General features: G+C 45.2%; 1 non-coding gene across 1 annotated transcript; it reads right to left on the bottom strand.

Moving 5' to 3' along the window:
* Positions 1 to 13,131: 13,131 nt before the first annotated feature.
* Positions 13,132 to 13,238, bottom strand: LOC125589447. Its single transcript, XR_007325636.1, has one exon. It is a non-coding gene; the product is annotated as a small nucleolar RNA R71 (small nucleolar RNA).
* Positions 13,239 to 13,726: the final 488 nt, after the last annotated feature.

Below are 13,726 nucleotides of genomic sequence, written 5' to 3'. Positions count from 1 at the left end.
ACTGTCTGACGCCAGATACGTCAGCGACTTCGTCAAGGCATAAACCACTTGTTTATCTTTCTCCATCTCAGCATCTTGCATCCACATGGTAACCCACCACTCCACATGCCCTATGTTGTAACGACTAATGCATCCATTATTAGTGACTTTGTCGCCTAGTTAGTCACGGAAGACTATTGACATCTAAGAGTTCTGGCTTGCATCTTCATAATTTATATTCTCTTTATTTCCTAAGGAAAACTGTTTTCAAGCAACATTTGAAGGTGATGATGACTTGGTTGATTGGTTGAGAAGTTCAAAAATAAATTGGTAGAAAGTAAAAAAAAAAAAAAATTAATACAATTAAGATTAGTTCGTGATTTCAGAACCAATCTGAAGATGTAATTTCCTAAGGTGTTCTGATGTAGTTCGTGATGTACTACAAGACGTGTGTCAAGACGTTGAGTTGTGAAGATGCTTACATGAAAGTTTCCTTACATGGATTGCGTATGTAAGTGGAGCTTGGAAAAGGAAGGATAATATATTGTTGAAGACAAAGGACGTTTTCCATTATGCAAAAGGGTTTTGCTTGGAGAGGAAGTATTACTTGGAGAGGAAAATGAAGTTTTCTTATATGGAAATGGAAGTTCATTAAAGTACATTTAACGAACTTGGAGAGCAAGTCTAAGGTTTATTATATAAGGAGGGACATGCCTTATGATAAGACTAGCACCCAGAGATTAAGGAGAAAGAGAGTTTTCATTGAGAGGTTTCATTGTGTTCTTGTTGAGTGTTGACATTGTGTTGACGTAGTGTCTGACGGAGTGTCCGTTGTACTTGGTGTTGTGACATTGGTGCTGACGTTGCGTGTGGCGGAGTTGTTCGCCGTGTTATGGTGATCAAGCTGTGCGTTGGTGTTGACGTGCTCGTTGGTATCCTTGGTGTGCGTTAGGTGTTGACGTACTCGGTGACGTACATGGTGAAGTACTTGGTGACGTACCTTCAGAGACTAGGAGTTTGAAGTCTAGACTCAGGGGGAGTGTAGCTCAAGGCGAGATTGCCTTGAAGAGTTCATGCTATAGAAGGCATCGGTGATTCAAGAGGATTGTGCTTGTATTACACGTTTGCGAATTGGTTGTAATTTGCTTTCTCATTCTAGTGGATTCGAATTCTGGACAAGGTCACGGTGAGTAAGAAACAAACCTCGTTAATAAACTCTGTGTCATTTACTTTCTGCTCTAGTTATTTCTGACTCATCCACACTTACAATTGGTATCAAGAGCCTGGCTCGATAGAGTTTACGACTAGTTTTGAGTAGATCAGGGTGAGTGACAGAAACCGCGTCAGAAAGTACGGCAGAGTTTAGAAATTGGTCTTGATGGACTCATATCAAGAAGGGATGTCTATGACAAAGCCACCAAGGCTTGTTTCATCGAATTATGGATATTGGAAGGTCCGTATGCAATATTTTATCAGCAGTTATGGGAACCGAAATTCGCACTGTCGATTTCCGTTTAAATAAGGAAACTAGGAAAACCCTAATTTCCCAGAGGTCCCGGATATCTGCTAATACCACACGCCAAGCAATCAGAACACAATAATGACAACGATAAAGTATAAGAAATCGAAAAGAGAGCAAAGTAGATCTTATTCCGAATTCGCGTTTGAGCGTTACAACAAGGTAAGAGCCTGGGCTACGAGAGCTGTCGGCGAGATTCCTAGTTCTAAAACCCTAAGACGGCAATAACCTAGTTGAGTCGCAGCTCGAATAACAAAAACGGAAATATGCCTAAATCGCTCTAAGTGCTAAGTTTGCTCTGAAAAAGTCTCTCCTTCATGCCTCTCGCCTAGTACTCCTTATATACTGGCTCCTAGGTCGGTTTACGCTTTTCCTCTTCTGCCTTTAAGCCGCCATAGCATAAAAATGAAGATATTCCATTTTTTCCGATCTTCGTAATTATCTTCAAAATTTCGTATTTATCCGCGGAAACTTGACATTTATCTTTCCTCGCGAACCAAGCGTAAACCGTCATGCGGCTTACGGGTTGTTGGTTAAGAAATCGTAAGTTGGGCCTCGAGTCATGTCCTAGGTTCCTTTGGGCCGTCTTCTGACTCGAAGCGTTTATTACGGCTTCTTTCGATAAAGAGTGAACTTCCCGCGGTTTTTACCGTAAAGTTTGATCGATGACTTAGAATGGCGGGAAACGTGAAATGGGTTCGCTACGGTCTTCCGGAGAAAGCATCAAAGGGTAGACGAGAATGCATGGACGAATGTCGTATCGACGTTTCGGAAGAGCTCGGTCGCTACGTAGCGACCGAGCTTCGGCTCGAGCTCGGTCGCTATGTAGCGACCGAGCGGAAGGAACGCTCGATCGCTACGTAGCGACCGAGCTTTGGCTCGAGCTCGGTCGCTACGTAGCGACCGAGTGAAACACGCGTTTGGTTGCTGCGTAGCGACTCTTTTCGAGCTCATGTCCGATGTTTCTTGTTAACTCCACAAAACTTTTCGTAAGGAAAAATCTATTTCGAAAAAGTATTTGTCGAAGAAGGTTTTTAGTTTTCTTCTTCGGGGATTTGGACGTTAACTTCGTCGTAACCGTTTTCAACCCCAACAGTTAGCCCCCCCAGCTCGTTAGGATCGTGGATTTCTAGTGAGATCCCATCGTGCGGTATGGCGAGTTCGGACGAGATTGGTGTATTTGGGCGAAGTTCGTGTCCGAAAATCCGTAAGTAAATAGTAATTTCTCATGCCAATAAGAAGGGAGGTAATTTCTTCACAATCTCTACACTTACTCATTCTCATAGAGAGGTTTCTTGAAAAATTATTTCTTCTTTCTCTTTCTTTCTATCATTTCCTTCTTAATAAAAAAGAAAAACACGAGATGTCGAGTAAGAAGAGGAGTTCGAAGAAATGGTCCTTGCCCGCGAATGTTTCCGAAGAGCTCCGTGTGCCAAAGATGGAATTCGTTCCTCATTCGGTAGACCCGGCCGAGAACGAGGCATGGTGGGTGGCGTGTTATGGTTCGATCACGCCTCCCAAAGAGAAATCGTTCCCGGTCATGAACCATCACCCGGTGGAGGAAGGTGCACCAAGTAGGAGTACTAGCGAATTCCTCGAGGTCATGCGGTCGTTCTACCATATTTCGGATGCGATGGAGTTCAGGGTTCCTCGTCAAGGAGAGCGCGCTAGTAGTCCCCCAGAGGGTTACTTTACTTGTTACGAAGCATTCGTAGTGCGTTGTCGTTTGTGGTTCCCGATCCCCGAAATTATCGTCCGCGTGTTGGATCGTTTCGGGGTGGCGATAAGCCAACTGAATCCTCTTGGCATCCAGCACCTCATTGGAGTCCTGATCCTGAGCTACGAGCATGGTCTCTCCCTCACCGTCGATCACTTCGAAGCGCTTCTTCGGTTACAGATCATCAAGGATACGGACACGTACAGGCTGGTTCCTCGGAACTTCATGTCAGTGGTAAAGGGGTTTACTTCTAACTCCAACTCGTGGAAGAAGTTTTTCTTCTTCGTTCGTGTAGACGCCGCGCCCGTTGAGGAGAATTGTATCCCGTTGTTCCGAAGGTTGCCGAACGATCGTCCCTTCATCAATCCTCTCGCTCCGTTTCCTGAGGACATTATTGCGGTGAGGGATCTGCTCAGGAATGGTCCTTTTTTTCTGGACTTCCTTTACGCCGAAGAGAGCTCAAAGGCACTGAGGTTTGTGCATTCTAGTCCTGCTTTGGGCGGAGAAACAAGGAGTGATTCCGAGCCTGATGACCAAGGTCCCGACGCTGCTCCCACGATCGCGACGGGGCTGAACTCTTCGAAGGGGAAAGATATTGACCTCGGTGACCTGGAGTTTTCGGTGGACGATTGCATGCTTCCAAGATGGGATCCGGCCCTTGCTTTCGGTGATGGAAGCGGTACGAGCGAGGTCCCTATTCCGGACTTCGATGATTTCTTCGCTGGTCTTCCGTCGGGCTTCGATGCTCCTCCGGCCTCGAACGAGTCGGGGAGGCCGAAAGTCGTCGCGGAAGGATATCGTATCATCAACGGGTTATTATATATACATTTTTTTTGCTTATAACGTGTCAATCGGTTTTACAGGGCTTGAACTTGCTTGGATCGGCCATTGAGGCGAGCCATAGAGAGGCCATGATCTATTGCTTTAAAGCGGAGAAGGCGGAAAAGGATCTTGCTCGCATGCGAGACGAGATGTTGGCGCGAGATGCTCAACTCGCTCGTGATCATGCCAGGGCTGTTCGTAGGGCGGAACGGAAGGGCAAGAGGGAAATTGTCGAGGTGATGAAGACTCGCGCCTCTCAATTCCAGGTTAAGTACGGGAATCTCAAGGACGCTTTCAACTCGCTGGGCGACTTCCGTGAGTGTCACGGCTCAGTCGGGAGCCTTTGGAAGACGTGGGCGGATGATTATGTTTTCGAGAGGGAGATGGAGTTAATGAAGGGTGGCATGAAGGATCATGCTCATGCTGAGATGCTCATTTCTCTGATCGATGGGAAGATTCAGGGATTCAGGGATCCCATCCCGGTTTCTCCTGATACCGTAGAAACCACAACTGATTTTACCGGTGATGATGAGGAAGTGAACTATCCCGCGGATGCATTCGGAGCTTCCTTGTCCGGGAATTTCAACTTTGATCTGTGAGTGTTTGACGGGAATAAGTTTTTCCCTTATCTAATATTTTGCGGCCAAGTGTGGCCTTTGTTCATATGTGTCCGACCGAGTGTGGCCTTCGAACTTTGTATGGGCCTGTTTTGGCCGTTTTTATTTTTATCGGGACTGGCCGTTAGTGGCTGTGAACCCCTACCGCTATGCGGTTTATATAATGGATGTTTGTTTGAGTTACTTTGTTTCGAGTGGGTTTGAAGTAAACATGGGTTGTCTTCTCATATTTAACTTCGTTGAGGCATTCAATCTGTTATTTTGTTCGTGAGATGTCTGAGACCAATGCGATGGGTTTAGGGAAAGACCCTGGTTTATTCTCGGTTTTAAGGTTTGTGCGGTGACTAGCCGGTTATCGATTTTCCTGTTGCGATTTCTACCTGATTCGTACCGTTTTAAAGTCTGCGATAGGTTCTCGGCTTATATGACTTGTATGGCATGAACCGAGCATCTTTCCAGAGACAATTTTTAAGCCAACTGGAAATGCTAGACCAAAATTTCGGATTTTTTTGTAGCGCGCTTTCGTCCTTGTGTTGGTCGTTCGAAGATCAAAAGAGTGATCAAGTTGCGTTTGTTTAAGATGGCTGATGTGTTCGTCGGGGCCAGTCGACGAACGGAGTGTAAGGTTTTTGTGGTCGCCTTCAGACAATTTGTTCGTATCGTCTCGACTTTTAACTTGGCGACGTCTCGCAATTATTTCAAAGACTATACGTATATTTTCAGTGCTGAAGAGAGATTGTTTTGCGATTTTGGGCCGTACGAGGCTGCTAACAAGAGTATTAACGTTTGTAGATTTTCTAAGCGTGTTCTGAGACTTTTGCGTTAATTGAAGCGCAAGTGTCTTAAAAACGAGCGACGCATATTGTAGTAAAATTTTTCGAAATCTCTAAAGAACTCGATTACAATAACGCATCTTTTCCTATGTGGGAGTATATGCACCCACTCCCCCCCCCCTTTTTAGAGAGGGGGATAGCTGAACTCGTCTTTCGACGAGCTGCCTACGTACCTCTTTCGAGGATCAAGCCATCTCGTAGTTCTATTTTATGCCGCGAGCGTTTTTACTCGGCGATTGTCGCCGTGCTAACCTCCTTGATCTTGATGACCGTGGACGGGTCAGCGTTCTCTTCCAGATGTTCTGGTTGAGTCGTAGTGGCGGGTTCGGACTCGTGCTGAGTTTCGACACCCGAAGCGTTTGCGTCAGCAGACGATGTTAAATCGTCTTTTCTTGAAACGTTTTTGGTCGAAGATTTGTCTATCTTCGTGCGTTTGCGATTTGCCGTTGCAGAGGTCTTCATCTGCCTTAACTTGTGCTCCGCGAGGAAGCACAGTCGCGACTATTTTTGACATCCCCAGATAGCTGCGACTCCGTTTGGGGTCTGGAATTTGACACCCAGGTGGTACGTCGATGGAACGGCTTGAATAGCGTTGAGCCATGGGGTTCCCATGATCACGTTGTAGATGGTAGGAAGATCGACTACCGTGAATTCGACGATTTTTGTGATCTCCTTGGCCATTACTGGTAGCTGAATTGACCCGAGGGTCATCAATACTTCGCCCAAAAACTTGTGAGCGGTTTCGGCGTTGGAGTTACTTCTCCGAGTTCGATGCTCATCCGATTGAGAGTGTCGCGGAAGATTACATTGACCGTGCTTTCCGTGTCAATGAGTACTCTTCCGACTTTCAGATCTCGTATGATGAGGTCTGTGATGAGCGGATCGCAGTGAGGTTGATCGATCCTGCCGGCTTCCTCCTTTGTGAAGGTGATTGAGCAATTCTGATCATCTCGGGTAGGCGGCCATGTAGGCTAGTTTGCGCTCGACTCCGCCTTCCGCTGGTAAGCCTTGATGGCCGAAACCGTATCGTTGCAGAATTGCGATCCTCCGACGATCATGTTGACTCTGCGACGATTGTTATCGTTACCCTTGTCGTCTGGCCTCCTGCCGCGTTTATCCCCAGATTGATTTCTTTGAGGAGATCTCTCCGCGGGAGGATTTATGTCCGGCTCCGAGGGGCGATCGGTTTCCAGGATGAGATCTTTCACGCTGGTCACTTCTGAGAGCTCTCCAGCTAGTAGCTTCGCGGCCAGCCTTGCTCCCAAGACTTTGCAGTTAGTCGTGGAGTGTCCTCGAGACTGGTGGAACTCGCAGAAGGTGTTTTCATCATATCCTTGATTGCGAGTCCACGTATTACCCGTGGTTCGGCCCTGGTCCGAGCCGATCGCGTAATTGTGCGCTCCTTGGAGATATTCCCCCTCGTGATGGACGTACTTGTCGTTACGAGGGTTCTTCTTCTTCGTTTTTGGATCTACATCTTTCGAGGATGGTCTCGCTGACTTATGTTTTTGCGATAAGACTTTCGTTTCTTCCTCGATCATGATGTAGTTCGTCGCCTTGTGGAGGGCGTCCTGGATTGTCCGTGGTTTATCGAGAGATATCCATTTTCTGAATTTCGACTTGTACCAGAGCACCTTTCTGAGCGCATCGATGGCTACCTTGTCGCTTATCCCGCTGACCCTGGACATTACCAACTTGAATCGGCTGATGAACTCGCGGAGGGGTTCATCTTCCCTCTGGGACAGACTCCAGAGATCGACATCGGAAGTTTCTCTATCTATGAACATAGAGTTTTGCTTGAGAAATTCCGATGCGAGCTGTCGGAAAATTCCGATAGAGTTTCGCTTAAGGCGTGCGAACCATTCGAGGGCTGCTCCTTCAAGATTCTCGACGAACAGGCGGCAGTAGCCAGCTTCTCTTTCGCCGTCCTTCAGCCTCGCTCTTCCCATCGTGATGTGCCTGAAGGTGTGCTCTCGGATCGGTCGTACCATCATACTTCGGTACTTTGATTTTTCCTGGATCGGATACCCTCATTTCTGAGATGCGAGTGGTGAAAGGGGTCTTCCGAGCCCCTTCCAGCAGCCTGTCGATCTCGGGGTCCGCGCTGGTAGCGTGATAGATTTGGGATTTTACGGCTCTTACTTCTGCCGCAGTCTTGGTGATATAGTCGCGAAGGTCGCGTATATCCGACGTCTCGCCAGCAGATTTCCGTGCTTGTCGGCGTTTACTACGAGTGAGCTCGGTTTGGTTTTCAGCCAGCTCTTCTTGTTCATTCCAATAGAGGATTTCCTCCTCTTCTGTCATTGGTTTGTCGAACGGAGAGCTTTCCCGAGTGAATCGGCTTCTGGTCCTCCTTGGATGTCTGTCGACGTCCTCATCAGTATCGTTGGAGACATCGCTAGGATCCAGGTCGACTTGCTCGACTCCGTTGTCCTCCGAAGCCTTCGCGGGAGGCGGAGGGCTTTCAGAGTTTCCCTTTTCGATGGGAGATTTCTCGCTAGGGTTTTGACCCAAAGGTCGTTCCTGCGCGGCTACAGGCCTGTCGAGTGGGGTTGCGAAGTCGAGTCTTTTCCCGTGGACTTTAGTGGTTCCGCGGGGGCGGATTTCTCGAGTCCTTGCCGTTAAAGTTTCAACTTGTTTGGTCAAGGTGCTCACGAGCTTATCCTGTTCTTCCGACCTTTTTTCGTAGGTGGCGAACATCTTTTTAAACTCCTCGAGCGCCGCGGCGTTGGCTGGTGTGTTGGCCGCGGATACGTCTGCTGTGGGAGTGTGGAGATCAGTGCCACTGCTTCCGTTAAGAGGAGTCTGCACGTTATCCGCGTCATCAGTTGACATGTCTGGTTGAGCGTGATGTGGTTGAGAGTTTGATTGATCCGTACCCCCCCCCCCCCTCCTTCTAGCGCCAAACTGTGGGAACCGAAATTCGCACTGTCGATTTCCGTTTAAATAAGGGAACTAGGAAAACCCTAATTTCCCAGAGGTCCCGGATATCTGCTAATACCACACGCCAAGCTATCAGAACACAATAATGACAACGATAAAGTATAAGAAATCGAAAAGAGAGCAAAGTAGATCTTATTCCAAATTCGCGTTTGACCTTATACTTCACCGACGTAATGCATTGCATTTTCCATGTTAACTATTTTGGTTAGTGTTGGACAAAAAGCATGAATAATATGAAGAACCAAACTGAACCCAATCTGAAAAGTAACCAAACCAAAATTAGTTAAAAATCCAAATGGGTTCAAAAATTTTGCATTTAGAGAACCAAAACCGAACCGGATCCAAACTGAAGTATTTCGAGTATCCGAAAGTATTCAAAATAAATTTATATGCTTAAATATATTAATTAATTTTATATTTAATATAAAAAGTATCCAAAAAATATATTTTGTTTAGAGTTGAGTCCAGCTATCGATCGATCCTGAATACTATGTTTCATATTCATCCTCAAAATCGCAGTGGCATGCTGCAATGAATCATGTTTTAACTCCAGCGTTGGCTTGACAATTCTGACTGGATCATAATACACATCAGGATTTATCAGTGTTAGACACAACTGATTAGTATGCATGTTGCAAACAGCTCCTACAGTAGCCATGAAGGCTCTCCCAAGTAGTAGAAAATGATTCTTGTTCTGCTTGTTTTCCAGGACATGGAAGTCAACTGAAACTAGTGCATTTCCAATTTGCACTTCAAGGTCTCGGATGATTCCTCCTAAGTTCCTCGTAGAATGATCCACAAAAGTGAATGAATCCTCCGAAGGCTCTATCTTCAAACCCAGATGGTATGCCATTACCTTGGGTAGTATGCTTACTGATGAACCTGTGTCACACATCGCACATGGAAACTCAATGCCTTTCACTAAAAGTGGCACTGCAAATTTCTCAGGATCACTCTTCTTCTTCAGTGTAATCCTTTGCTTCATCTTCTCTCTTATCTGATTGAAGATCCTATGTATGTCTTGCTCAGTTTCCTTGGTCTCTCTAAAGAACATCCACAACCTGTGGGTAAAGTCCTCTCTATAGATGATTGGGAACCTGGGAACAAGCGTATCCATCTCCTTCTCATTAACTCCTCTCTTTAGAAGATTGGGAACCTTTTCCTTCCTTCTCCTCAAGGTTCTCCTCTCAGAAGTCCGACCAACTTGCATAGACTCTGGTGCATCATCAGAATGTTGACTGAAGTTGTCTGCAATGTGTTCTGAAGGTTGAGATGGGTTTCAGATAGCATTCAGGCGTGCTACATCTATCTTTGGTAGTTGCACTCGGTAGGTCAGAGGTGGTCGTCGATCGATGCTGGATGCGTTTTATCGATCGTCAGTGGAGTCTGTCCGTTGATCGGTGGCTGGCTCATGGTTCCGATCGATGTACGACTTCCTGATGCGTAAGGGTTTGGGTGGATGAAGGTGTTTAGCTGCGAACTCCTCGTGAGTTAGAATCCTTATTGTTGCGCATGATGCAACTTCCTCTATCAATCAATGTGGAGTAGGTGATATCGATCGATCCTTACCTGTCTCCATCGGTCGATATTCATATCTTGGCGACGGTCGACACCAGTGTGATCCACCGAAACTCATGGAGCTTTTGACTTGGAAGTCTCCTTCCTGAAGCTTGTCCTCCTTTACCACTTGCCAGAAATCATTATCAATGATGGCACTCACATGGTGCTTAAGTGATTCATCACCATTACCCTTGATTAAGGCATCATGCCTCTTAACAGTCTCTCCTGTCTTAACTACATGTATCTCCAACTTCCTCACATGGTTGTTCAAGGACTCAAATTTTGAGTTCAGCTCTGTGTAGACAGCATCAATCTTTCCATTGAAGTTCACCATCAACTTCTGCTGACCCTCAAGAACTTGATCAAGCATGGACTCTATCTTGCTCTCTCGAGTCTGTTGTGGTTGGTTATGTTAGAAAGAATTTCCATAAGCTCTGTTGCTGCTGTTGTAATTGCTGTTGAAGGGTTTATAGTACTGTGAACTCTGGTTGTATCCACTCTTCTGTATGTTGCCAAAAGAGTTTTCGTATCCACTCTGATTTCCAGACCTCTGATTTTGAAATGATGAATGTTGTAGGCACAGAGGGGGGGGGGGGTAACCCACAAATTGATAGCAAAGGAATCCGGATTGTAAACTTGAAACAAATGGAAAACGAATAAGATGCTGATGTTAATAACAATAATATAAACAATGAAATGAAAGAGTAAGGATGGATAAGGCGGAATCAAGCTGATGGATGTGTATCACTCTCAGCCTGATAAAGGAATGGACTTGAAGTGGATTTGCGGATGAAGGTTTGATTGAGTCTCTCAATCTTGTGGAATGATGGAACGAAGTGATTGACTCTCTCAATCTGTGTACTGAGCTTTCTTGATTTGCACAAACAAACTAGACTCACGAAATCAATAGAACAACAAAAAATCTCTCCTTGAATCCTAAAGACCGATATTTTATACAAAGAACAATCTTTGATAAAAACTGAATAAACTTTTTATTAACTTGGTGATTGAGGGTGCTTTCTACAATGGACGGCTATGAGCTTATATAATGCTCAGATACAAAGGTTCTAACATTCTAAAAGAAAGAAAGAAGGAAACAAATCAAGAAAGTAACAAAATCGGAAACTAGTCGTTGGAAAATGGATAATAACTTCTGATTTCTATGTCCACTTCTCCTCAAATTGGGCTTGTTTCAGATCTGAGAGATCCCTTTTGAATCCTATAATGGGCTTTGGTTCAGGCCGTGATATATGGTGTTTTTAATACCATTATATGTGTTCTTTGAGTTAATTCTCAGTCCTAATTTGTACTTATTTGATATCATTCCAGGTTTGGAGCAGGTGAAAGAGTAAAGAAGACAGTGCCATGAAGGAAGAAGTCATTTTGGAATATCTAACGCAGAACAGCCAGTCGGATCAATCCGAAGGTTGTTCCCAAAGAGAGCAAGCGACTAACTGTTCCCGACTATTAAGGAAACCTCCAAGATTTCAGGGGTTTGTCCTAGATTTTCTCTCCTTTCTCTTTACCACTGGCGCCTCCATATTAAAAGCCTTTGCTATCATTTCTAATTTCTGACGCTAGTTTTACAAGAGACCGAGAACTATTTTTGATTTAGCAACTTGTAAGGGAGAAGGCTTCATCTCTCATTTTCACGAGAAGATCATCCTGAACCCTTGTCTTTCTACTTTATTTTATATGCAGTATTATTTAGAAATCATGTCTGTGTCATCTTGGTTTATGATTGAGTAGTCGGCTAAGCTTGCTTAGGGTTGTAGGGTGTCAATTGCATGAGCTAAACGCAAATAAGTGATTTTAACTGTTCTTCATTCATATTGTTCTTACTGCTTGCATTGAATTGATCACTTAATGTTCGATCTCTAGTTTAATCACCTAGCTAACCTCTTAGGAGATAAATTGACATATGTTGAATGAGCTTCATATCCCTAATCAGCGAGAGTAGATATTAGGGTATTAAGTGAACTAATCAGACCTGATCTCTAAGGCTTGCTATCGCGTCTTGTTCCAAGTGAGAGCATAGGACTCAAGACCGATCAGCAAAGGGAACAAGTCCACGATAGTGGATTGTTCTAGCCGAGTGATCCGAGTTCTAGACTGCACCTCATTGCACTTGAATAGTTGTTTGGTTCCGCATTGACACCTGATGAACAACCCTAAGCCGGCTTTCATTTAAATCGCATTTGAATCTCTAAGTATTTTAGTTATTTGCGTCACCATTGATTTTAAAACCCCACTTGTTTCTCAGCTTAATATTGAACTCATAAGAGTAAAGAGTAAACTGGTCCTCTGGATTGAATCTCAAATATTACAATTACCACTGTTAAGTTGACAGTAACAAGGACCTATTTCTAGTGTATCAAGTTTTGGCGCCGTTGCGATGGGGACCAGACTTTTACCTTTATTTTTCGGTTTAATATTTAGTCTGAGATATCTAACTTGCTTTTTATTCTTTGTTTGAACAGATGATCCTAGTGCATGACCAGTAGACATACTCGGAGCAACGCACAAGGACCACTACATCAACTGACCAACGACGAACTCGCAAGATTAGAAAGACAGAACCGTCAACAGCCGAGCACAACAGACACCAACATGGGTGATCACGGCAAACAGGATGACCTCACTGCTGCATTGGCAATCATTCAACAACAAATGCAGAATCAGCAACAACAGATGTTGCAGATGCAGCAGACCATCCAAAATCAGCAACAAGCTGCTCAAGAAGCAGCTGAAAACGCCGCGCGAGAAGAGCATGGTGCTCCTATTGGGGAGCGGAACGTTCCACGGAACTTCGCTACTAACCGCTCCCCCATCAACCCTCCTCCTTGCACTCGGCAAGACTATGAGATCAAACCTGCACTGATAAGTCTGGTACAGAAGAGCACGTTCAGCGGTCTCACTACTGACATCCCGATGGACCACATCGAAGCCTTTGAGAGAATCTGCAATTTCTCTCGCTCTAACGGAGTGCCACCAGACTATGTCAAATGCATGCTGTTTCCATTGTCTCTTGAAGGGAAAGCTTCTCGCTGGCTCCAATCTCTGCCAACCGGCTCTCTTACCTAATGGGACCAGGTCCGATCAGCGTTCCTGAGCCACTTCTACACAAAGTCTAAAACCACGGCTCTACGGCACAGGATCTCCAATTTCAAGCAGAAGTCTGATGAACCTTTTCATGAAACTTGGGAGAGGTACAAGGAGTACCAGAGAGAGTTCCCGCACCATGGGTTTGACGATGACTATATATTGGAGGTGTTCTATGATGGAGTGAGCTATGAGTTTCGAAACACCCTTGATTCTTCGAGCAATGGAGATTTCATGACTCAAACCACACCTGGTGCGTTCGGGCTGATTGAGAACATGGCTTCAAGTTCACTAAACAAGAACAAGGAGCATGACCGCTCGAAGAGTGTGAAAAGCATAGATGATCTCGCTGCAAAGGTGGACTAACTGCTTAAGGGAAACCAAAGCCAAGTGTTCATAATGGAAGAAGCAGCTCCTGAGAAGAGTGCCGGTGACCTGGCGTTTGATGCTGAAATATCAGGAGACGATCAGCAAGAGGTGAGCTACGTGAATGGGCAAGGATGGCATCTCAAAAACTATCATCCAAACCCTAACATGAGGAACAACCCACAGCTTTTCTGGCCTAAGCAAGACAAACCAGCTGATCCTGCACAGAGTAACCAAGGTCAGTATGTCGGGTATCAAAAGAACTACC

This window comes from Brassica napus, chromosome C6, assembly GCF_020379485.1.
Source record: "Brassica napus cultivar Da-Ae chromosome C6, Da-Ae, whole genome shotgun sequence".
Taxonomy (NCBI): Eukaryota; Viridiplantae; Streptophyta; class Magnoliopsida; order Brassicales; family Brassicaceae; genus Brassica; species Brassica napus.
This window is presented reverse-complemented; position numbering and strand designations above follow the sequence as displayed.